Raw genomic sequence first — 22,990 nt, 5'->3', positions numbered from 1 at the left:
GAGTCTTAATTTATTGTTTCTAGCTCCTGGGGAAATCCCATTGAGAGTTTTTGGTGTCTGTTGCCTTGGAAAAGCCCTTCAAAACCCATAGGCATGCGGTCAAAGCCCTCAATCTTGTGGTCCCACTCTTCCTATTTCCATTTTTCACCAACTTAAGTTATAACATTAGGCTATTTTTTTTCATAGCTTGATTGTTTTTGATCTTAAGTCTTTGTGTGTCCTTTTCCCAGTCCAGGTTGCACTTTTCACAGTGACGTGATGTGTGATTTGTCTTACAAGCTTTTCCTCAGCAGCTTGGTATGCGAAGAGCGTGAGCTTTGGAATCGGACAGCCCTGGGCTTGAATCTCAGCTCTGCTTCTCACTAGCTGGATGGCCTGGAGTGAGTCACTCGTCTCCTTGAGCATCACTTTCCTCTTTGGAACGAAGTCAACAGTTTTCTTTGCATGGTTGTCAGTTGGATTATAGCTGATGTATACAAAGAATCTAGGAAGATCCCTGCCACTTAGTAGGCCATCAATTGAAGATCACTGTTCATCTTAGGACTTTTTTGGTCTACCCTCATTAAACCATAAATTCTTTTTTTTTTAATATATGAAATTTATTGTCAAATTGGTTTCCATACAACACCCAGTGCTCATCCCAAAAGGTGCCCTCCTCAGTACCCATCACCCACCCCCCCCTCCCTCCCACCCCCAAACCATAAATTCTTTAAACATAACGACGGTTCATTCTTTTTAAATGTATACCCTATGGAGCCTAGGATATAATAGGTGCTTGCTAAACATTTACTATTTCGACCTCATCCTCCCATTCATTTTCCCAGGTTCCTGTTGCAGCCCCATCTCCTTTGTGACTCATCCTCACCACCTTTACCACACTTAACCTGGGTGAGTGAGTACAGTTGATGTAAAATGGAGGATACGGGAGAAAAATAGTGGTTCATGGAGATGATCCATTGGATCCCTTTTAGCTCTAACTTTTTATGTGATTTTGGAATTTTCTGGGGAAGGAGTTATTACTGAGCTCTTGTTAATGTGCCCAAATGTTCCACATATGCTAGGGCTTGTTGTGCCATTTAAAACTCAACCCAGAATGAGAAAATATTTGCAAAAGACATATCTGATAAAGGACTGCTATCCAAAATATACAAAGAACTCTTAAAACTCAACAATAAGAAAACAACCCAATTAAAAAATGGGCCAAGGACCTTAACAGACACATCACTGAAGACAGCGTGCAGATGGTGAACTAAACATATAAAGAGATGCTCTACATCGTATGTCATCAGGGAAATACAAATGAAAAGAACAACAGGCCTCTTTGGCCAAAATCTGGAACAGTGGCAACACCAAATGCTGGCAAGAATGTGGAGCAACAGGAGCTTTCTCATTCATTACTGGTAGGGATGTGAAGGGCTGTAGCTACTTTGGAAGACAGTTTGGCAGTTTCTTATAAAATCAAGTATACTCTTACCATATGATCCAGCACTTGCATTTGTTGGTATTTATGCCAAGGAGTTGAAAGCTTATGTCCACACAAAAACCTGCAACCACATATAGACAGCAGCTTTATTTGTAATTGCCCAAACTTGGAAGCAACCAAAACGTCTTTCAGTAGGCAAATGGATAAACAAACAGCAGTCCATGCAGACAATAGAATATTATTCAGCACTAAAAAGAAATGAGCTATCAAGCCATGAGAAGCTATGGAGGAATCTTCAATGCACGTTACTAAGTGAAAGAAGCTGATCTGTAAAGGGTCCATACTGTAGGATTCCAACTATATGACACTCTGGAAAAGGCAAAACTATAGAGACAGTAAAAAAAAAAGTCAGTGTTTGCCAGGGAGTGGGGCAGAGAGGGTGGGGAACGAATAGGCAGAGCACAGAGAACTTTTAGGATAGTGGAACTACTCTGTATGATACTATAGTAATAGATACGTGTCATTATACATTTGTCAAAACCTATAGAGTGTCCGACACCAAGGGTGAACTGTGTGGTAAACTATGGACTTTGGGTGACGACGATGTGTCAGTGTAAGTTCATCATCTGTAACAAATGTACCACTCTGGTGGGGATGTTAAAAATGAGGGAGGCTGTGCGTGTGTGGGGCAGAGGATATAAGGGAATTCTTTATACCGTCCTCTCAATTTTGCTGTGAACCTACAACTACTCTAAAAAAATCTTCAAAGAAGATCCCCAAAACTCAACCCAACACTTACCATATTATATGCATTTTTAGAATAAGGAAAGGGAAAGACAGAGTGGCAGAAGCAGGACTTTCACCTCGATTTCTCTACTTCCAAAGCCTGCGGTCTTTCTACCCTATCAATCAAAATGGTGCAACACTGACAGTGCCTTGTCCACAACCTCTTGGTTCTCACTCTTCCCATACGTGGCATACATGCCTACAGATTCCTATTGAGAGCCCCTTTGCTTCTCCACCTTCTCAGACTGCAGAGGTGTTCTTGGCCCATGTGCCAGGTAGTCTAGAAAGACCAGGAGTCAATATCTGGGGGATCAGCCCTTGAAAATGGTGGGTGGGTATCAGTGGATAACTGTTCCAGCCTCCTCACCCGGTAAGAAAGACAGTGGGCAGTTTTTAAGAATTAGTTCATCATGGGAGTTTGAGAAACGCTATTCTATGGCAAGGGGTTGACAAACTGTAGCCGTTGGGGTGGCTGCCTGGTTTTGTAACTAATGTTTTATTGGAACACCGCCATACCCATTCACTTATGTATTATCCATGCTTTTGGTCTACAGTGGCAGAATTGAGCCTTTGTGACAGAAAACGTGTGGCTCCCAAAGCCTGAAATATTCACTCTCTGCCCTTACAGGGAAAGTTGAGCCAAGCCCTGTTGTACTCTGTCTCCCCTGGTTCCCCAGCTGGCTTGAGCTCCACAGTGCTAGGTTGCTTGCTAACATACCTTCTATCAACTCTTTTCCCTTCCCTGTCTCATTCTTTCACTCCCTGCCAGTGTTTCCAAAATGTCCTAAAGAAATGACTTATACTCACATTCTTGACCCAAAGTGAAGTTTTGGGGGAGCCCACCCAATGCACACATCACATGCTTGTTTGTGCTGATCCCAGGACAGACTTACGAGCAGAGCAGGGACCACTTTCTAGCCATGTCAACCTAGGAACAACAATTCCCCTATCACATTCCTCCCACCCCCACCGTCCTGTCTCTTCTGTAGCACCATTTGAAAATTCAACCTTGTGGGTATGACTTTTTCTGGTTCATATATTCTTTCTTATTGAATACCACCGCGGCACCAGGGATGGTGGAGGAGAGGGTAAGGAGCAGCAGGAGGAAAGAAAACCCCATATTGTCCTAGATAGGATGCTCCCTTTTTACAACAGAAGCCTGCTTGGAGCCGATCCCAAGGTGCCCATGCACCTGAGTCATGGCCAGTTGTTCTCAGCCTCCTAGGACATGGCCAAGTCATTGCTCACCCCCACTGTTATAGCTGCTGCTTTCATTTGTCTCTGTCTACCCCTCCTAATTACTTAGGTCACTTCAGACTTTAATTCTGTCTTCTAAAGTGTAACACAGCCATAATTAGGCCATATGTTAATTAGCAAAATGACGTCTTGTCACTCGTGAGAGATGTGGATCATCCCAGAAAGTACCATAGAAAGGGCAGTTCAGCAAGAAGAGAAAGTCTAAGGAGGTTGAAGTGACTCTCTAGCTGAAACCACCTTAGAGAGCAGGGGAAAATGGCAGGATGCAAGAGGGCAAAAGGATGGGGTCGCACAAAGAAAAAGAGCTAGAATTGACCTCTTTTCCACTCCAGGAATGAGATGTAAGCCGGGAGACAAGCCTGAGGCTGAAAAGCCACCCGGGATGGCAGAATCTTCTGAAGGACTGGAGGCGGCCAGGGCTGAGGTCAAGGCCCCGATGGAGGCTACAGGCAAGGTGAGTGTCAGGCATGCTCCCGTCTGTTACTCCTGGAAGCATGTGGGGATGCCAATCAAACATCAAGGCCATTCTTTGTTTATGTGGCCACTCAGAGTGTCTTCCAGGAAATCTGGAAGAGTGGTGTTCTGGTAGCTTGGAGGCCGTTTCTACATGCTAATTACTTACTTAGTGTTCCCCATTTTTTGTTAACTTATTTTGTGACATTCTTGGGAAGACAGAGTTGGAGAGAGGATTGGACAGGTCATGATAATTTCCTTTTTCAGATAGTGTCACCTTTATCACTCAGGAGACAGTTTTCCAGGAAACTAATTACTCAGGGAATTCATGACTGGGTACAATGACATTTGAATTATTAAGATATTAACCTTCCTCCAGTTTGCTCTCAAAACATGATGTGATGAGAACTTGTTCTGTCATCACCCAACTAATGGATGAAAGGGACCAGGACAGCCGTTTCAAGTTGTGTATTTGCCTGGATTTTAGGAAAAGGCATTTGACATAGGAACTCAAAGCATATCAAAGGGAGAATTTTGAGGGGTAAAGTTTGTGTTAATATTGCTTCTTCTTCTTATTGGATTTATATAGTGGTTCCTACTATGCTCCAAACCTTTACAGGCATTACTTCTCATACTCCTGACAATCCTTAAAGGAAAGTATTATTATCCTCATTCAACGTGAGGCTCACACATGTTGGATCATATTCAAACATCACATTGCCAGCTGAGGTGAACTTGAAATCTATGTTATTTGTCTCTAAACTCTAAAATTTGAGCCCGTATCAGTATGCCGGGGTCAGCAAACTTTTTCTGTAAAGGGCCAGATAGTATTTTCAGTTTGTCGGCCACATGGTATGTGTTGCAACTACTCGTTTCTGCTGGTGGAGCACGTAGGTAGCCATAGACAATACGGCAACGAATGAATATGCCATGCTCTGATAAAACTTTATTTACGCCCACTAAGATTTGTTTTTAGCATAATTTTCACATATCATGAGTTATCATTGTCCTTTGGAATTTTCCCTCCCAACTATTTAAAAAATGATAAAGTCATTCTGTTCACGGGCCATACATACTAAAGGCCCAAAGCAGGAGACAGCCCAGGTTTGGCCCATAAGCTGTAGTTGGCCGGGCCCTGCCCTCCACAAAAGTGTGTATCTAGCAATGACTTCTAAAAACAAGTAGAAGCAACTGAGCTGTGTCTTTTACCTGAGGAAGTCAAGTCATCTACAGGAAAGGTTATTAAATCGTTTAGGACACAGAAGCCGTAGGAAACGATACTCCTCATTCTGACTGTGCCATCAAGTTTAATGTAGACATGTAGGTACATCTCAAGAACTTCCGGGTCTCGCTCGCCTCATCTCCTGAATGAGTCATACCCCTAACAGCTCCACTGTTCTTTGATTCTACACATAGTATGCCTGCACCAAACGATTTCCATAAAATCGGGATTGAAATCTAAGACAATTCCTTGGCCGATGCCATCGTCCACGTGGGGAAGACGGGGGGAGAAGCACGTTCGTGTATGCCAGCAGTAGTTTGGTTGTGGACAAGTTAAGTTTGAGGCCGTAATAGACATAACCGGAGACAGTTGCATGTAAGAACCTGGGATTGGCAGGGCGAGGCAGGACTAGAGATTGTATTTAGAAGTGGTTGGCATGTGCACTGATCTGGGTATATCATAGCATTGAGTAAGAGCTTTTAGGGCAAAATTTCATAACCTTGGCACTATTAACACCTGGGATGGGGATAATTCTTTGTCGCGGGGGCTGTCCCATCCTACAGTCTACAGCGTAGGGTGTTTAACAGCATCCCTGGCCTCTACCCACCCCACCCCCAGCTGTGACTACCTAAAATGGCTCCAGACACTGCCACATGTCCCGTGGGGTGAAAATCACCCTTGGTTAAGAGAGAATCACTGTCTTAAGGAAAAGGCTGAGGGTGGTCCCAAAGGTCCACAGCTTTGGAGGTCAGAAAGAAGAGGACAAGATGGGAAAAGGGATTGAGAGGAATGGCCAGTGAAGTAGGAGGAAAACCCAACTGTGAGTCCCCAGCTGTTTAGGCTGGACTTGGTGTAATAGTTGATGAAAGGCAGAGGTGGAGGTAATGGCCCATAGCTCAGGGCTGAGCCCCCCCCGCTGAGCCCCACCATGTTTCCTTCGTGGGACCCCCAGTGGTAGTAGAAGGGACAAGGGCACATGGAGCATTAAGGTCATACGTTTTCTAACTGCACGGAGCCTGAAGACAGTGCGGTGGACAGAGTGTTTTCTGGTAGGGGAACTAAACTAAATAGCAGGTTAAAAGTAACATTTACAAACCAAAGATAGAGACCTTTCCGTGTTTCTTCTTCTTTCTGATTTTATTTTTAGAAATAATCCTCAGAGGATAAAAATGTTATTGTCTGGGTGCAGGAGAAAAGCAAGAACAGAAATAGAGTTGCTATGGTTTTGAGGGAAAGCAAAAGGGACTTAAGACCTGGGGCTTTTGCTGTCCTGAGCTGCAGGATGGATCCTCTTTGTTTTGTGATCTCTTCACTCACTTCGTGTCTAACGGTAGTAAAAAAAAAAAAAAAAAAAAAAAAAAATGAAGACGTGTGAACTTGTGTGAACTTTCTCTTTATACATTTGAAAATTGAAGAGCTATGACTTAATGAAGGCCCAATATAAAGATTTTAAAAATCAGTCCCTCATACTGAAATTGATGTCATCAGACAAGAGTTCCTGTTAGGCACATGCCTGATGGTAAAGGACCAAAACAAGGGGAGATGTATGCTTTCTCCTTTTTTTATATGTGTTCTCATTCCAAAAAGGAGATCGTAAGTTTACATCATGAGGTTATTATGTAAAATTGCCTAACAGTGTCTAGTGCCTAGTTGGGCTTTAGTTGGGTTTTAAAATAATAACATGTATCCTGGTTGTGGTGGTGGTTACACATGTCTAAACGTGTAATAAAATTACATAGAACTAGACACTGAATCCCCACCCCGAAAACAGGATAGCAAAAGAGTGAAATCCAATTAAGGTTATTAGTTAACAGTATTCTATCAATGTCAATTTCTGGTTTTGACAGTGTACTATAATTATGGAAGATGTTCTCATTTGGGGAAGCTGGCTGGCTGCAGGTACACAGAACTCTATATTGTTTTTGCAACTTCTTGTCTTAAACTATGTCAAATAAAAAAGTATTAAAACCCCAAAGAATGAGATTTTAAAATAGATTGAAAAGCTCCTGTTTGTGACTATTGCGCATCTCTGGATCCTTTTGTTTTGTCGTAGATTCATTTTTATTTTATTTTTTATTTCAATGGAGACTCCTATCACGAGTGAACCAAATTAGGAGGTTTTATTTATAAATGACCAAGCAGAATCAAATCACTGTATGTTTAGGCTAATGCAATAGGTTATAACCCGGATCGTGAACCTGAATTGATCTTAATAAATATGCAGTCATGCAGCCCAATGACAGGTGAAAGTCTGAAATTAAACAGGATTACCATTTAGCCTTTAGTCTTGGAATATTTTATTTTTGGATGGTCCAAGACTCATCTAAGTTTGCCAAAGATTGAAATTTTCACACAACACATCCTTAAATTCCCCGAGAAGTAGAAAGTAGAGGTGGCTTACGTACTTTTTTAGGTGAGAATTTCTACTTCAGCAGACTTTGGGGAAGGCAAGCCTCCTCTATCTTGCTGATATGCCTGAGATGTGATCTATTTATATTACAAACCATATGCAGAGCCTGGCAAGCCTTTCTGTAAATGAGCTCATCGGTTCTACCCTAAAATAGGAGGCTGAAAGGAGGGTGCCAAAGACATTAGGGACCTTTCACAACCATTACACCTCTTGGTGGTGATTGAGCAGGAAGGATAAACAAAATCTATGGGTTCTGATAGGAAGGATAAATAATAAATACCTGTCAAGGGGAACAACATGCTTTCCTTGCTCTTTGCCATCAAAGTCAAGTTCTTAAAGACTCGAGTACTTTTTAATGGATTTTCCTTTTTTGTGTATCGTACAAATTGCAAGTAAAGATAATTTCAAATTTGTCATACTGATGGGCCTCCTTCAAAGTGTGATGAGTTTTATCTAGAGCTTCATTCAGAGCAACCAGTATTTATAGAACATTCTATCCAGTGTTAAGTAATTAGATTTATCTGTAAGGAAATAGAGAAGAGCAGTTGCTGACCTTAAAAGGCTCCCAGACAAGTAGGAAAGAGATGAGAAAACAAAGAAGTGCGTTACAAAATGGCAAGCACGGCGAGAGAGGCACATGCAAGGTTTAGAGAAAGGAGTAAGAGGGGGGTCATTAACCATGTAGGACAGCATGGGCCTTCAAAACTGGGCCTTCAAAAGCACGCATTCTTGGAGTGTGTCGTTTGCCACAAGAATGTAGAAAGGTTGTGTCTTCGTTAGGGGGAAATTATATGTATGCATATGCACACGTAAATATATAATTTTTCTAGTTCTCTGGATGCGCGTGTATGAAAAAATTTCTTTTATTGCAGTTAGAACATTTAACATGAGATCCACCCTCTTAAAAATTTTGAAGTGCACGTTGCAGTAGTGTTGACTGTAGGCACAGTGTCGTACCGCAGGTCTCTAGAGCTCACTCATCTTGCAGAATCGAATCTTTATACCCGTTGAGTAGGATTTTGCCATTTCCCCCTCCCCCAGCCCCTGGCAACCACTCTTCTACTCTCTGCTTTTATGAGTTTAACTACTCTAAGTTCCTCATATAAGCAGAATCATAAAGTATTTGCCCTTCTGTGACTGGCTCATTTCACTTAGCAGAATGTCCTCCAGGTTCATTTATGTTGTAACAAATGGTAGAATTTCCTTCTTTTTAAAGGCTGAAAAACATTCCATTGTATGGATAGACCACACTTTCTCTATCCATCCATCCATCCCTGGACATTTAGGTTGTTTCCATAGCTTTGGTATTGTGATTTGGATGAACCTGTATGTTATTGAATAGCCATGTCCACATGAACTATTCAGACAAGAGTTTTGCTTTAGTTTGGATAGAGGGAAGTGGATAAGAAAACTGACTTATTCCACAGCACAGGGTAGCTGGAAACATGGAATTCAAAGAACCTGAACTGGGGGGTATCTGGGTGGCTCGGTTGGTTAAGCGTCTGACTCTTGATTTCAGCTCAGGTCATGATCTTACGATTCTTGAGATCAAGCCCCACCGGAGCTCGGGATTCTGTCTTCCCCTCTCTCTCTCTGCCCCTCCTCTGCTTGCACGTGCACCTGTGTGCTCTCTCTCTCTAGATACATAAAACTTAACAACAACAACAACAACAATAACGACAACAACAACAACAACAACAATGAACCTGAACTAGAACATCAGTGGCAAATTGTGAGTTCCAGGGGATGTTCTGCAGAGTTACCATCTTTATTTGTTCCAACTAGCAACCCTTCCTTAACAGGAAGTGTGGTAGTACCTATTCAATGAAGAGTTAGTGTACTCCTGACCTCAACCACAACTGGTTAAGAAGTCCATTCAGTTTCTGAATAATGCCCCAGTGCTTACCCTTCCTTTAACTGAACAGGAAAGCTGTGCCTGTGACAGACGCTTTCCCCTCTCCATATTCTTGTAATAAGCAAGGCAGCATCAATTTTAATACTTTAATGAAAAGGCCAGAGGAGCTATAGATACATTGACAGTATATGAATCAGAAATTGCATTCAGCCGCTAGTAATAAAATCCCATAAAAAGGTGGCTTAAAGTATGGCTTTATTAGTCCGGAGTGGGTTGTCTAAGACTGTTATGGTAGTTACATGATATAACTAGGGACCCATACTCCTTTTGACTCTGTGCTTTGACATCCTTGTCCTCCTGTTCTCAAAAGGGCTGTCAGAATTCTAGCCGTCGTATGTTCATTTGGGGCATAAAGAAGGGGGAGAGCAAAGAGAAAAGAAGGTATATGCAAACCCTTAAAATTGCCTTCCTAGAAGTCCCCTTCAGTGACTTTTACTTACATCGCATTGACCAGGACTGTCTCAAATACTCCTAGTTGTAAAGGAAACAGGAAATGTCATTTTTAGCTCGTCACATTATCCCTTCAAATAATCTCAGGGTTCAAGTAATACAGAAAAGAGATAATAGATATTTGGTAGACAGCCAGTAGCCTCTGAACATTGAGATCTCATTGTCATTGGGCTTTTGATCCGACTTGAGCAGCTACCTACTTCCAAGCTTCTTGATTTATGAAAGGCAAAACCCCTATTCGTTAAAGGTACTGTTATTTAGATGTTTGTTATTTGCAGCTAAACATATTCCTAACTGAAACAAATGTAAACACTGCTTTCAATAACACTTAAAATTGACTCATTTAGGGGTGCCTGGTTGGCTCAGTCGGCTAAGCAGGCAACTCTTCATGTCAGGATCTTGAGTTTGAGCCCTACATTGGGTGTAAAGATTACTCTCAAAAAAATTTTTTTAAGGGGAGTGGCTCAGTTGGTTAAGCGTCTGACCTCGGCTCAGGTCATGATCTCACAGTTCATGAGTTCGATCTCCACATTGGGCTCTCTGCTCTTAGCACAGAGCCTGCTTCAGATCCTCTGTCTCCCTTTCTCTCTGCCCCTTCTCTGCTCGTTTTCTCTCTGTCTCTCTGTCTCTCTCCCTCCCTCTCTCTCTCAAAAATAAACATTAAAAAAATTTTTTTGCTGAAAATTGACTACTTTACCAGGAATCACAAATTCAAATATATTCAGAGCTAGATAGGCAATGTGAGTGAGTGATGTTGGTTAGGAAAGAGCTCACGACAACCTGGAGAGCAAGTAGCCAATTTAAAGTGGGCTGCTGCTGGACTAAGAGGGTTGTTTTCATACAGGATGACCGACCCCTGTTACCAGATAAAGACATTTCAAGAGAAGGAGAAAGCTGGATCTTTTTTTTTTTTTCTTTAGTAGATTTTATTTCTAAGTAATCTCTGCACCCAACGTGGGGCTTGAACTCACAATCCTGAGATCAGGAGTCACACGCTCCACCGACTGAGCCAGCCAGGCACTCCAGAAAGCTGGATCTTGATGTGTATCACAGGGTCAGAGAATCCCTTTCACACCACATTGTAGATATGAACAAATTAAGCTTATTTATATAGTCCATAATTTTGGCCTCTCCCCACTTCCTTCCTCTCGTTAGGGAAAAACCATAAGAAGATACCAGCAACACCTGAGTGTCACTCTTGTGTAAGTGTTACTGCACTCTGAAATTTTAGGAAATGTTGTTTTCTTCTTTTCTAAAGTATTAAGGTATAATTCAAATGCCATAAAATTCACCTTTGAAAGTTTATAATTCAGTGGTTTTTAGTATATTCCTAAAGTTGTACAACAATTGCCACTATCTAATTCTAGAACATTTCATCACCTCAAAAAAAAAAAAAACCCATACCCATTAGTAGTCACTCTCCTCACCCCAGCCCCTGGCCACCACTAATCTACTTTCTGTGTCTATGGATTTGTGTGCCCTAGACATCTCCTATAAATGGAATCATGCGGTATGTGGCTCTTTGTGATTGGCTTCTTTCATTTAGTACAGTGTTTTTTAGCAATTATCCGTGTGTAACATGTATCAATACCTCATTCTTTTTTATGTCAGAATAGTATTGCATTGTATGTGGCTAGACCACATCCTGTTTACCTGTGAGTTGATGGACATTTGAGTTGTTTCCACTTTTTGGCTATTATGAATAATGCTGTTATGAATGTTCACGTATAAGTCTTTATGTAGACATATCTTTTTGCTTCTCTTAGGTATATACCTAGGAGTGAAATTGCTGGGTGAAATAGGAACTTTGTGTTTAACTTTTTGAGGAGCCGCCCAACTGTTTTTCAAAGCAGTTGTACCAATTAACATTCCCTTCAGCAGTGAATGAGGGTTCCAGTTTCTCCCCCTCTTTGCCAACTCTTGTCATTGTCTTTTTGATTATAGCCATCCTAGTGAGTATGAAGTGGTATCTTATTGTGGTTTTGATTTTTTTCCTTCATGGCTTATGTTGAACATCTTCTTATGTGCTTATTGGCCATTTGTATATCTACTTTGGAGAAATGTCTATTTAAATCCTTTACCTACTTTTAAAAATGGGTTAGGTCTTTTTATTATTGAGTTGTAAGGTTTTTATATAGTTTGAAACATATGTTATTATCATATTTTATGGATGATTTCAACCATTTTAACAAATGGTTGAAAATTGGCAACTAATGTGGTTCTGGTTCAAACTAATATAAAAATACTCAGTCTCCTACTTCTTTTCTCCCTAGAATAGCACTGAGGTTGGTGGGGCAGGGTGTAACTTTTGTAACCTCCTGGCAGGAGGGAAGAGTCACGCTCTTTGGATCTTCTTCTGGGCTCACTTCTTTGATGGGAGAATTAGTGATGTGGCCACTCTTGGCTCGTGAGGGTCTTGTGTGGCTCTGACTGCTTTGGCCTTAGATCTCCCTCTGTTGTCACTGCAGATTCATCTGTGGTCTGACCCTGACTTTCATTTGGCCCTTAGTCCATTTGGGCTGCTCTAATAAAATACCAAAGACTGGGTATCTTATAACAACAAAAGTTTATTTCTCACAGTTCTGGGAACTGGAAGTCCAAGACACGGGTGCCAGTATGCTCACATGAGGGTCCTCTTCTGGGTCACAGACTTCTCATTGTATCCTCACATGGTAGCAGAGGCTAGGGAGCCCTGTGAGATCTCTTTATAAGGGCACTAATCTCATTCGTAAAGGTTCCAGCCTCATGAGCTAATCACCCCAAGGACCCTCCTAAGACCATCACCTTTGGGGGTTGAGGTTTTAACATATGATTTGGGGGCAGGTCACAAACATTGAGACTGTAGCAGTCTTGACTTAAGTGGTCTTCTATAGAATCTCCAGTGGCTACCACCTTACCCCCACTACGGCCATTCTCTTTAGCAAACTCTACATCTAGATACACTGCTGTTTTCCATGTTGGAACCCAGGGCAACTTGAGCAAGCTGAATTTCAGGGTCTTCTCTTGCATGACTTGGTTATCAGGCAAGGTGATATGATTGCACTGCAGAGTGGGGTGAGGAAGCTTCCTCTCAGACTTGTAGATTCTCTCTATTCTCCCACATTTGTCCATGATGTCTCTCCTTTGCCAGGCACAAGATAAAGAAGTCAGGAGACCCAACTCTGCACTTGGCTCTCCTGCTTTTTTCTCTCTTTCTTTCTCACAGTTCCTCAGATCACAAGGCAGGAGGGTGTAATAGTTAGGGTTCTTCAGGAAAACAGAACCAGTAGGGTGTGTGTGTGTGTGTGTGTGTGTGTGTGTGTGTGTGTAAAGATATTTACTCTAAGGAGTTGTCTAATGCAATTATGGAGGCTGACAAATCCCAAGATCTATAGGGTGACTTGGCAGGCTAGAGACCCAGGAGAGACAATGATGTGGTTCAAGTCTGAATCCAAAGGACTAAGAATCAGGAGAATCAACAGTGTAGTTCCAGTCTGAAGGCTAGCAGGCTCAAGACCCAGGAAGAGCCAGTGTTTCAGTTAGAGTCCACAGCCGTGAAAAAGCCAATGTCCCGGTTTGAAAGCTATCAGGCCAGAAGAGTTCTCTCTTACTTGGGGAAGGGTCAGCCTTTTTGTTGTCTTTAAGCCTTGCATTGATTGGACAAGGCCTAACCACATTAAGGAGGGCCATCTGCTCTACTTAGTCTACCAGTTGAAGTGTTAACCTTGCTCCAAAACACCCTCCCAGAAATTCTGAGAATAGCGTTGGACCAAATAGCTGAACACCATGTGGCCCGGTCAAGTTGATGTATAAAATTAACCATCACAGAGGGCTGCCCCTTTACTTCCATTAGAACCAGGATGGCCCATAAAATGTATCACGTGACCTGGAACACATTTGAGAGTTGAAAGGAGGCACTGCGTGGGTGGGATGAATGGACAAGTGTAACCTGGGACTGTGCAAGCCAAACCGGGCTGTATAGTGACCCTCCTTGTAACGTCCTCTGACTGCCGTAGCGCGTGTCCAGCTGGCTGAGATGGATTGCCTACTGTCAGGCTACTGTAGAAGTCTGTGAGGCTCGGTCCTCAAAGCTTGATCCTTAGCAGACTAAAGAGGGACATAAAGTAATTTAGAAAATCGTCTCTCAAGCAAAGAGCTCGTTTTGGAGGATTAGTGTCCTGCTTTATAAGCCTGATTTTGAAGACCAGGAGATTAATATTTCCTTGGGTTTTCTCTTCAGATTTTTTCTTTAATGAATTCTAGTCTGTCTCCAGGCAGCTAGATGACTGAACAGGCCAAGGTGATGGTCATGAAATTCAGAAGGCAAAACAATGAAGCACAAAAGAAATAAGAAAATAGTACTTCAGTTACAGGTGAGATTCCTCAGCTTAAAATACTAGGAAACTAATTTATAAATTTCCATTTAAATTAAACGAAAAAACGTTTATGTCCTTGTTCACTCAGGGGCCAAGAGTTTGCGACGCTTGCTGGGCAAATCACAGATGAGTTTTATTATGAAATCAGGATGGTGGGGACAGTGAAGGATCAGCAGAGGGGAAAGGAGAGGGCGTTACTGCTTCTTTTACAGAATGAAGAGACAAGTGATGGGGCCTTTGGTGGACAGAACATGGAACAGAGAAACAGAAGTGTACTTACTAGCAGCACTGACCAGTGGAGGTCTTGATCTGGAGGTATAACCGCAATATATGCCCGGAGCTAAGTGGGCCCTGATTATAAGTGAAAACATCCTTCTCCCAAATGAGAGAGTTGAAAACAACCCTTTTTTTTTTCAACTTGAATATACAATATTTAAAAAATTTTTTTATGTTTATTTACTTTTTTTGAGAGAGAGAGAGCGAGCGAGCAAGCAAGCAGGGGAGGGGCAGAGAGAAAGGGAGACCCAGAATCCAAAGCAAGCTCCAGGCTCTGAGCTGTCAACACAGAGCCCGATGTAGGGCTCGAATTCACAAACCGTGGTGAGATCATGACCTGAGCCAAAATCAGATGCTCAACTAACTGAGTCGCACAGGCGCCCCTTAACTTGAATATACAATATTCAGGGAAGGAGTTTAAATAGCCAAATGTCTACTGACAATATTTAATTGAACTTTAATTATATCTATATGTTTTAAATCTCATGCTATATAAGATATACAGAACTGTTCTTTTTCACTCACATTTCATGATACAATTTTTTTCAAACTCCACATATGCACATCGACATTCATTTCTCCTTCATCAAGAGCCACTTGAAGACAGTGCCATATTCGCTTCCACTCAGTTTGATAGCAGCGTTTTTTGAATCTGAGCATGATGCTGCCATTAGAGAGTTTATCATGATTCACACGTACCCATTCATTTGTAGTAAGCTTCACAACGTATGCATTTAATGTATTGTAATAAACTGATATTTTAAAAAGGCTTATACGCTGGGGTACCCAGAGCTGCAGTTTGAAGTCATTTCTCCAGAAATGGTGACTCAATCTGTGTTAAATTTATTTACCTTCCGCCATCACGTCAAGTGACCTCTATAAGCATTGAAGCTGAGTTTGATTGAGGTCATTTCAGGTTAATGTATCTTCCCCAAATAGCACTTTGTTGTTCAAAAGTAAGTAATTGAGTAATTGAGAGACTGCCTACTGCCTGTAATATGAAAATCTTAATAGGGACTTGATTTTATTTTTTTAGGACTTTATTTATGATGGGATAATTTTGAGGAAAAATCTTGCCTTATATTTGGGTATATACAGAATTTGGGGAAGAAGGGCTCCTGGAGATTTGGGAGTCAGAGAGATAGGTTAAATCTCATTTAGAGTAGCAGAAAATTAATAGAAATTTTATTTTGATAAACCAAGAAGTTGTGACATAAAGCATACTATCTAGAGATACTGTGGCAACAACCAGATGATCAAATACCTGTAATAGTTTCAGTTAGCAGCTTGTAGGGAGCTAGACTGGAACAGGATAAGATTGAGTGAAGAAATTTGTTTTTCATTATAAAAGCACTAAAACTGTAGTATAGTATAACGAAATATGTAAAAGTTAAAGCAGGATGTTACAGTAGTCCCAAGCGAGAGACGATGAACCATGTTGTTGGTGATGAGGATGGAAGGAAGAGGCAGATTTTAGAACTGCCTGAAGATAGAGTTGATGGGACTTCATGCCTGGATTATGAAAGTTCATGGAGAGGGAGGAGTACAGGACGACTTCTGATTTCCCAGGTGTGGAGACTGGGTAAATATGGTGCCAAGTTGAAAATGCATGAACAAGGGAGTAAATGACAATGGGATCCATTGTGAGCACCTATACTCTTGGCATCCGTGCCCTGTTTAGGTAGAGATGAATTGGGAGTGCAGGAGAGAAGCTCTTGGGGAGATAGGCATTTGGGATGCATCAACATGTAAGTGTAGATACAGGCATGGGAGTGGATAGATTGCTCAGCAAAGGTGTTTTATTAGCAAGGCTGGGGACTGGGCTTTGGGAAAACCACCACTGTTAGAAGGAAGGGGAGAGAATCCAGTGAAGGAGGTTGAGAGAAGATAGGCCAGAGACAAAGAAGGTCAAGACAAGGAAGGTGGGGCGGGCGGGGGCGGGGGGCGCCTGGGTGGCTCAGTTTGTTGAGTATCTGACTTCTGCTCAGGTTATGATCTCACGGTTCGTGGGCTCGAGTCCCACATCGAGCCTGCTCTGGATTCTGTGTCACCCTCTCTCTCTGCTCTACCCTGCTCACACTCTGTCTGTCTCTCTCTCAAAAATAAATAAACATTAAGAAAATGTTTTTTTAAGGCAAGGAAGAGGAAAGCATCAAAGCAAGAGTATTCAGTATAGATTTCTAAGGAATACCAAGCAAAATAAGGAATGAGCAGTATCCCCTTGATTTGGCAAAATTCTTTTATATTTTCTAAGTAAGGCTGTGAACTTGTTAGAAGATAGATCCTTCTGTCTATAATCAATTTAAAAGAACCTTTTGGGGGAGGAATGATACAGCAATGTTTAGTTGAAATAGGCTCAATAGTCATCAATAGGATGATGACCCTCCCAAAGAACAAATGAATGTGCTCTTTGCCCACATTTGCCTGTGGCCCTACACAGTGATAACCTTACAAACACCTAAAGTGAGGTCCTGCCTCTGTCCTTTAGGACCTCAAGGTCACTGTGAGTCTAGCTTGCTGTCTGGTTTTCCCTGATCCCTGCTTCATTTTCTTGAAAAGTCTACCTGTAAGGCAAGGGCTTCACATTTACTGGGGGGATTTCTGTTGAATAGATATTAGATTTGCCTCCAGACACTTACTGCTATCTTTCTGATTCCCACTGATATATCTAAAGAGTGGGAATTATGGGGAGACAGGTTGGTTCAATGCTAAGATGACCTCAGGGTGATTTGAGGAGGTATTGAAAGAGTTAATCAAAGATGCACCAAATTTCCATTCTCTGAAGATCGTCCAGCATACATTAGATGACCTTTCAGCAGTCATGCCACAGAGAAAAGAATTCATCCATTGGATGACCTTTAAAATCCCTTTTTGTCCTGAGAGTCAGTGGTCTCTCAATATCAAACAGGGCATAGAAATCAGGGAACCTCAGGGTTGGAAGGGAGTTTAAGAGGTCATCTGATTCACTTTGTACCGAATAAATACATCCCTTCTACTGCCTTATTGATGAAGAACATCCCTACTTTTTTTATTAATAAACTTTTCTGAGAGCCTTTTAGATTCACAGAAAAATTGAGGGGAAAACACAGAGAATTCCCATATACCCCCTGCTTGCATACTTCTATAGCATCACTTACTATCAACACCCCCCCACTAGAGTGGTACATTTGTTACAATTGATGAACCTACATTGATACATCATTATCACCCAGCTATAAAAAGCCATGGAAGAACCTCCTTTCATTTTAGTGCCAAGTAATATTCCATTGTCTGAATATACTACTGTTTATGGATCCATTCGCCTACCGAAGGCCATCTTGGTTACTTCCAATTTTAGCAATTTTAGATAAAGCTGCTGTAAACATCTATGTGGAGGTTTTTGTATGGGCATAAGTTTTCAATTCATTTGGGTAAATACCAAGGAACACAATCGCTGGATTATATGGTAAGAGTATTTATAATTTTGTACGAAACTGCCAAGCTGTCTTCCAAAGTGGCTGTACCATTTTGCATTCCCACCAGCAATGAATGGGAGAGTTCCTGTTGCTCCACATCCTTGCCCACATGTGGTGTTGTCAGTGTTTTGGGTTTTGGCCATTTCCCAGCTTCTGTTTGAATGCTCAAACAATGGTAATCCACCATGTCAGAAATTCAGAACTTACTTAATGGCTGGCAAGGAAAGCCTTATAAGGTAATAAGCTGAGGTAAAGAATGTTTGTGGCGTCTCTGCCTGGAAGGGGTTTTATCTAGGCTTTGGGCAGTGCACCCTCCAATAACTGAGCTCACTGAAGTCCATTTCCTTCCCTGCATTTCCTAGCCTCCCTCATAATTGGGCTGGAGCATATGACTAAGCTCCAAGGAGCTTAGGAGAAGTGAAGCCTCACTTTAGTTCTCGGTCACTTAAGAGTCCATGTGCTCCTGCCTTTTCCTGTTTCTTATATTCAGAGAAATGGGAGCCTCTGTGATACGGTGGAAGCAGCTATAAAGCATGAGACAGACCTCTGTGAGCCTGGACCTCAGAATTACTCTGGGAAACAGAGCTCCCTACCTACCTGCTTTGGAACATGTATTTTTTTGGTAATGTTTGTTTATTTATTTTGACAGACACAGAGAGAGAGAGAGGGAGAAGGAGGGAGGGAGGGCAGGGCAGAGAGCAGTCTCCATGCTGTCAGTACAGAGTCAGCACAGAGCCCAATGCAGGGCTCGATCCCATGAACGTTGAGACCGTGACCTGAGCCGAAATCAAGAGTTGGATGCTTAACTGACAGAGCCACCCAGGCACCCTAGAACATGTATTTTGAGCAGAAAATAAACTTTGTTGTGTTAAACCACCAAGATTCCAGGGCTAATTTGTTACTTCCACATCGTCTAGCCTAACCTGGCCTCTCTTTGCTGACCCTTAAGTTTTCTCTTGGGGCTCAGTCCCTTTCTCTCCATCCAGTTGCAGTTCCTTTCTTTGTTTATGCTAAACTTCAACTTCAGAACTCTTTAGTTATGTTGGGCAACTTGACCCTCTCACAAGGCATTTGGAATCTGTCCCATGTCAATAAGATTTCCCAGTCTCCCAATTCATTCTTTGTAGCCAATCTTTGTCTTTGGGCTCTTTGGGAATCTCTTTGTTCACTCTTCTGTCCAGTCCTTCCATTGGCTCTCCACTGATTTCTCAGAGTCTTACTAATATCGGCATTCTTGAGCTCTCTCAGTGACAATGCCCTTCACTTGACAATTATAAATGGGGTAGCCATTCTTTGTCTAAGAGGAACTAACTGATAGCAGATACCAAGTTTTTCCTTAAGTGAGTTTAATGTGCCTAATGAAAATTGTCTTCTATTTGTTCAGCCTGTATTCTCTGGGCTTGTCAAAATATCTTCTTCTTTTTCCATGGGGTAGACTTCTAGGTAACTGAAGATGGAAAGGTATCATGTTCTTTCTAATTTCTTCTCTTACGTAGAAGATCTGTTTTTATCCAGATGTATACATATATATTTTTACGAAAGTGAAACCTTCTTGATAATGTGAAAATGGAATGATAGAAGGATATATATTTCAGTACATAAGTATAATTAATATTATACATTTAACACAAGAGAGATGAACTTGTTTAAAAAAACCATAACATGTGTGTAGGCGGTATGATTATACCTATAATCCATCTGCTTTTTACATATCTTTCAGTTTTCTTGGTAAGATTTCACTTAGGGTTGAAACTTGGCAAAGCCTTAGTCTGACAGCAATTTTTAAAATACAAAATGTGAGAAAAGGAGAAAAGGATCTGTTATATTTTTCAATTACAAAAGTACTAGGGCAAGAAATAGCTCGCTTATCTTCTTTTCCTTTTTATGAACTCATAAAGTCAAAAAAAAGGGAGGGTTGGAAGAATAAAACCCTAGTGTCTTTAAACTTTTTGAAAAAAACTTGCTCTAGGTATTTAAATGAGAGAAGTAACCAATGACCTCTCAGAAGTCAAGGAGGCCACCATAATTTACAAGTACAGCTGACCCTTGAACAACACTCGTTTGAGCTGCATGGGTCCACTTATATGTAGATATTTTACAGTACAGTACTGTAAATGTATTTTCCTTATGATTTTCTTAGTAATGTTATCTTTTCTCTAGCTTGCTTTAGCTTAAGAATATAGTATACAGTACACATGAAAACTATGTGTTAATCAACATATGTTATCTGTAAGGCTCCTGGTCAACAGCAGGCTATTAGTAGTGAGTCAAAAGTTATCCGCAGATTTTCTACTGCATGGTGAGGAGTCAGTGCCTCTGATGCCCACATTGTTCAAGGGTCAACTGTGCATTCAAAAGAGCCCATTGTGCCATATTTTCCCAGTGTTTCTTGTCTTCTAAAGCCAGACGGGCTATATATTTCTTTCAAAGTTCGGAGGGGCTCTGGGAGCCTCTTATTGCCATCTTGTTCCATTTAACTCAAATGCCTTTTCCTATTTAATCTCCTCACTATTGGGCTTTCCCTCCCTCATCCTTTTTTCTCCTTATCAAAGCAGCCAGATTACACCAAGCCAGCAGGGTAAAGGGAACAGCTATATTTACACGTATATATATACGTATATGTATATGTATATGTATATGTATATTTCTAAAATCAGGGGAGGAAAGTAGCATCTACAAGGCAGCATTGTGGCATCTGAGGAAGTGGAGAGTGAGCTGGGGCTTTGGGAGGAGCAGAGCCCAGCCAGGGAGCTGGAGGGCCAGGTGGCTGGGGTAGGAAGCCACATTGGGTGAGCCTGGGGATTATTTTCTCTTCTTCCTGCCCTCCCTCTTCCTTTTCCCGCCTTCTTTCCTTTACTTCATTCTCTCTTTCCTTTCCCCTATTTCGTCCTTTCTCTGCTTTCCCCAGTTCTTACTATTCTTCTTTCCTGAAGCTTCTGCCCTCTTTTCCCAGCCTGTCACTTGCCATGTGTGCAGGAAGCCTGAGGCTGCCTTCTTTCCAAGGCTGGCCCTTGGCTGGCACCTGGGAACTTTGCGTTTGGGAACATTCTCAAGTGGTGGGCACGAAACACCTCCTCCCTTCTGGAAACCTGGCAGTTTGGCAGTTGTCCTGGGTCATTATGCTGATGTGACAAACTCCCAAGAAGACCTTGAACTCTGAGTCTCAAGAAGACTTCACGGGGTGGGACACTGGGTACATGTCGCTGCATGTCATTGCTAGAGGAACACATTCCTTCCCGCTGCTGGGGGGTGAGCAGGAAACGTGGGCCCGGGTTTCTCTAGACACCTCCTGATGAGTCCTTCCCCCTTGGTGATTGCTGTAATACGCTATAACCCTGAGTGCAACTCTTTCTGAATCCTATGAGTCCTTTTAGCAAATCACTGAAGGTATGAGTGGTCTTAGGACTCCTGAAACACATACCGAAGCTAATGTTTTATCTGGTCCATCTTTGTGGCCTTCAAAGTGGCATTTAAAACTCAGAAAAAGGACTGCTGATTTTTTTTTTTAATCTTGTAAAAATTATTACTCTTCCTCATTGAGAAGAAATTTGTGTTAAAAGAAGAGGCGAGGGGAGTGGATACTGCTATACAGCAGGCACTGTGCTAAGTTCTTTCTACATATTGTGTCATTTAATGTTTTTTTTTAATGTTTATTTATTTTTGAGACAGAGAGAGACAGAGCATGAATGGGGGAGGGGCAGAGAGAGAGGGAGACACAGAATCGGAAGCAGGCTCCAGGCTCTGAGCCATCAGCCCAGAGCCCGACGCGGGGCTCGAACTCACGAACCGTGAGATCGTGACCTGAGCTGAAGTCGGACGCTCAACCGACTGAGCCACCCAGGCGCCCCAACATATTGTGTCATTTAATTAACATCCCTGTGAGGTAGTTCTATCATTCCTACTCTGTGCGAAGTTCACTCACTAAAGATCACAAAGATGGGAGCTGGAGAGGCAAAACATCAACACTTTAGTTTTGCTTAATCAACACGTATTGAATAACTAATAGATACCAAGCATGTGTTCGGCACCACAGAGAAAGCGATAAATGAGACTAAGAACCGATTATAGAGTTGCTCACTGTTTAGGGAGGAGACAGATAAACCTAACAATTATGCTCCGGTGAAAGCTTAAGACAAATACACACCTGGTGGGCTGTGGAATTTGAAATTAGGCTTTTTCAAGTTCATTATTGCTATGGCCCTCCTTTCTTTCAAGGGACATACATATGAGGAAATGGAAAAGCTCTCTGTTCTTGAATAATTTTTATTAGGTTTTGAAACGTAAAAGAAGTATATGTGCATGACAAAAATGTCTGCCAGTCCAAAAAAGCAAAGCAAAAAGTCGAAATCCACATCCATGTTTCAATAATATCCCCCATTCCATCCCTCAGAGAGAACCACTTTTCCATTTTTCTATTGTCCTACTCACTCCTTAATGCCAGGAGATGTCAAATAAAAAGATGTGAGCCCAACAATTCCTAACTTTAATCCTTAAAATAATAAATGACTTTTCTTCCAGCCTTTCCGGGTACAATTAAAGCATCCTGCCAGCCCATGGCCATGTTGGACTGGATATACGTTTCTGACGATGAATTCTATTTCTGACTATAAATTCTATTTCTGACTATGAATTATATTTTAGTTTATCTTTGAGTTCACTTTTAAACTGAAAAAAAAAAGAGTTGTATTTCAATGCATTTCTGTTTTATTTTTAAAAAATCCTACTGGTTAATGCTTTACGTTAGGAATCTCAAATCTTTATGTCGATGTTGGATTTTGAGAAAGCTATTTTGAAATGTTCCTGGATTCAGCTTTTAAAAAGCTGAGATTTTGTTTCTTCTATTCTGGATTTGAAAAAAAAAATCTTACTTTCCTAAGGATTTATTCTTGGTAAAAGAATAGTGTGACAAAAATAGATTTATGCTCAGCTACTACAGAAATAGGTGATAATGGGTAGAAATGATAAATAATAGTCAGGAATAATAGGGG

At 41.5% G+C, this 22,990-nt stretch overlaps 1 protein-coding gene across 5 annotated transcripts in view; it reads left to right on the top strand.

Moving 5' to 3' along the window:
* The window catches only part of FRMPD4 (FERM and PDZ domain containing 4), an 843,299-nt gene that overhangs the window by 10,683 nt on the left and 809,626 nt on the right, over nucleotides 1-22,990 (top strand). For all 5 annotated transcript variants that reach the window (XM_053891835.1, XM_053891836.1, XM_019417876.2 and 2 more), the window contains exon 3: nucleotides 3,799-3,920. The gene's annotated coding sequence lies outside the window, so the exon portion shown is untranslated. The remainder of the gene's footprint in view (nucleotides 1-3,798; nucleotides 3,921-22,990) is intronic.

The sequence above is a fragment of the Panthera pardus genome, unplaced genomic scaffold (genome assembly GCF_024362965.1).
Source record: "Panthera pardus isolate Hobbes unplaced genomic scaffold, ASM2436296v1 HiC_scaffold_27, whole genome shotgun sequence".
In the NCBI taxonomy this organism is placed as follows: domain Eukaryota; kingdom Metazoa; phylum Chordata; class Mammalia; order Carnivora; family Felidae; genus Panthera; species Panthera pardus.
This window is presented reverse-complemented; position numbering and strand designations above follow the sequence as displayed.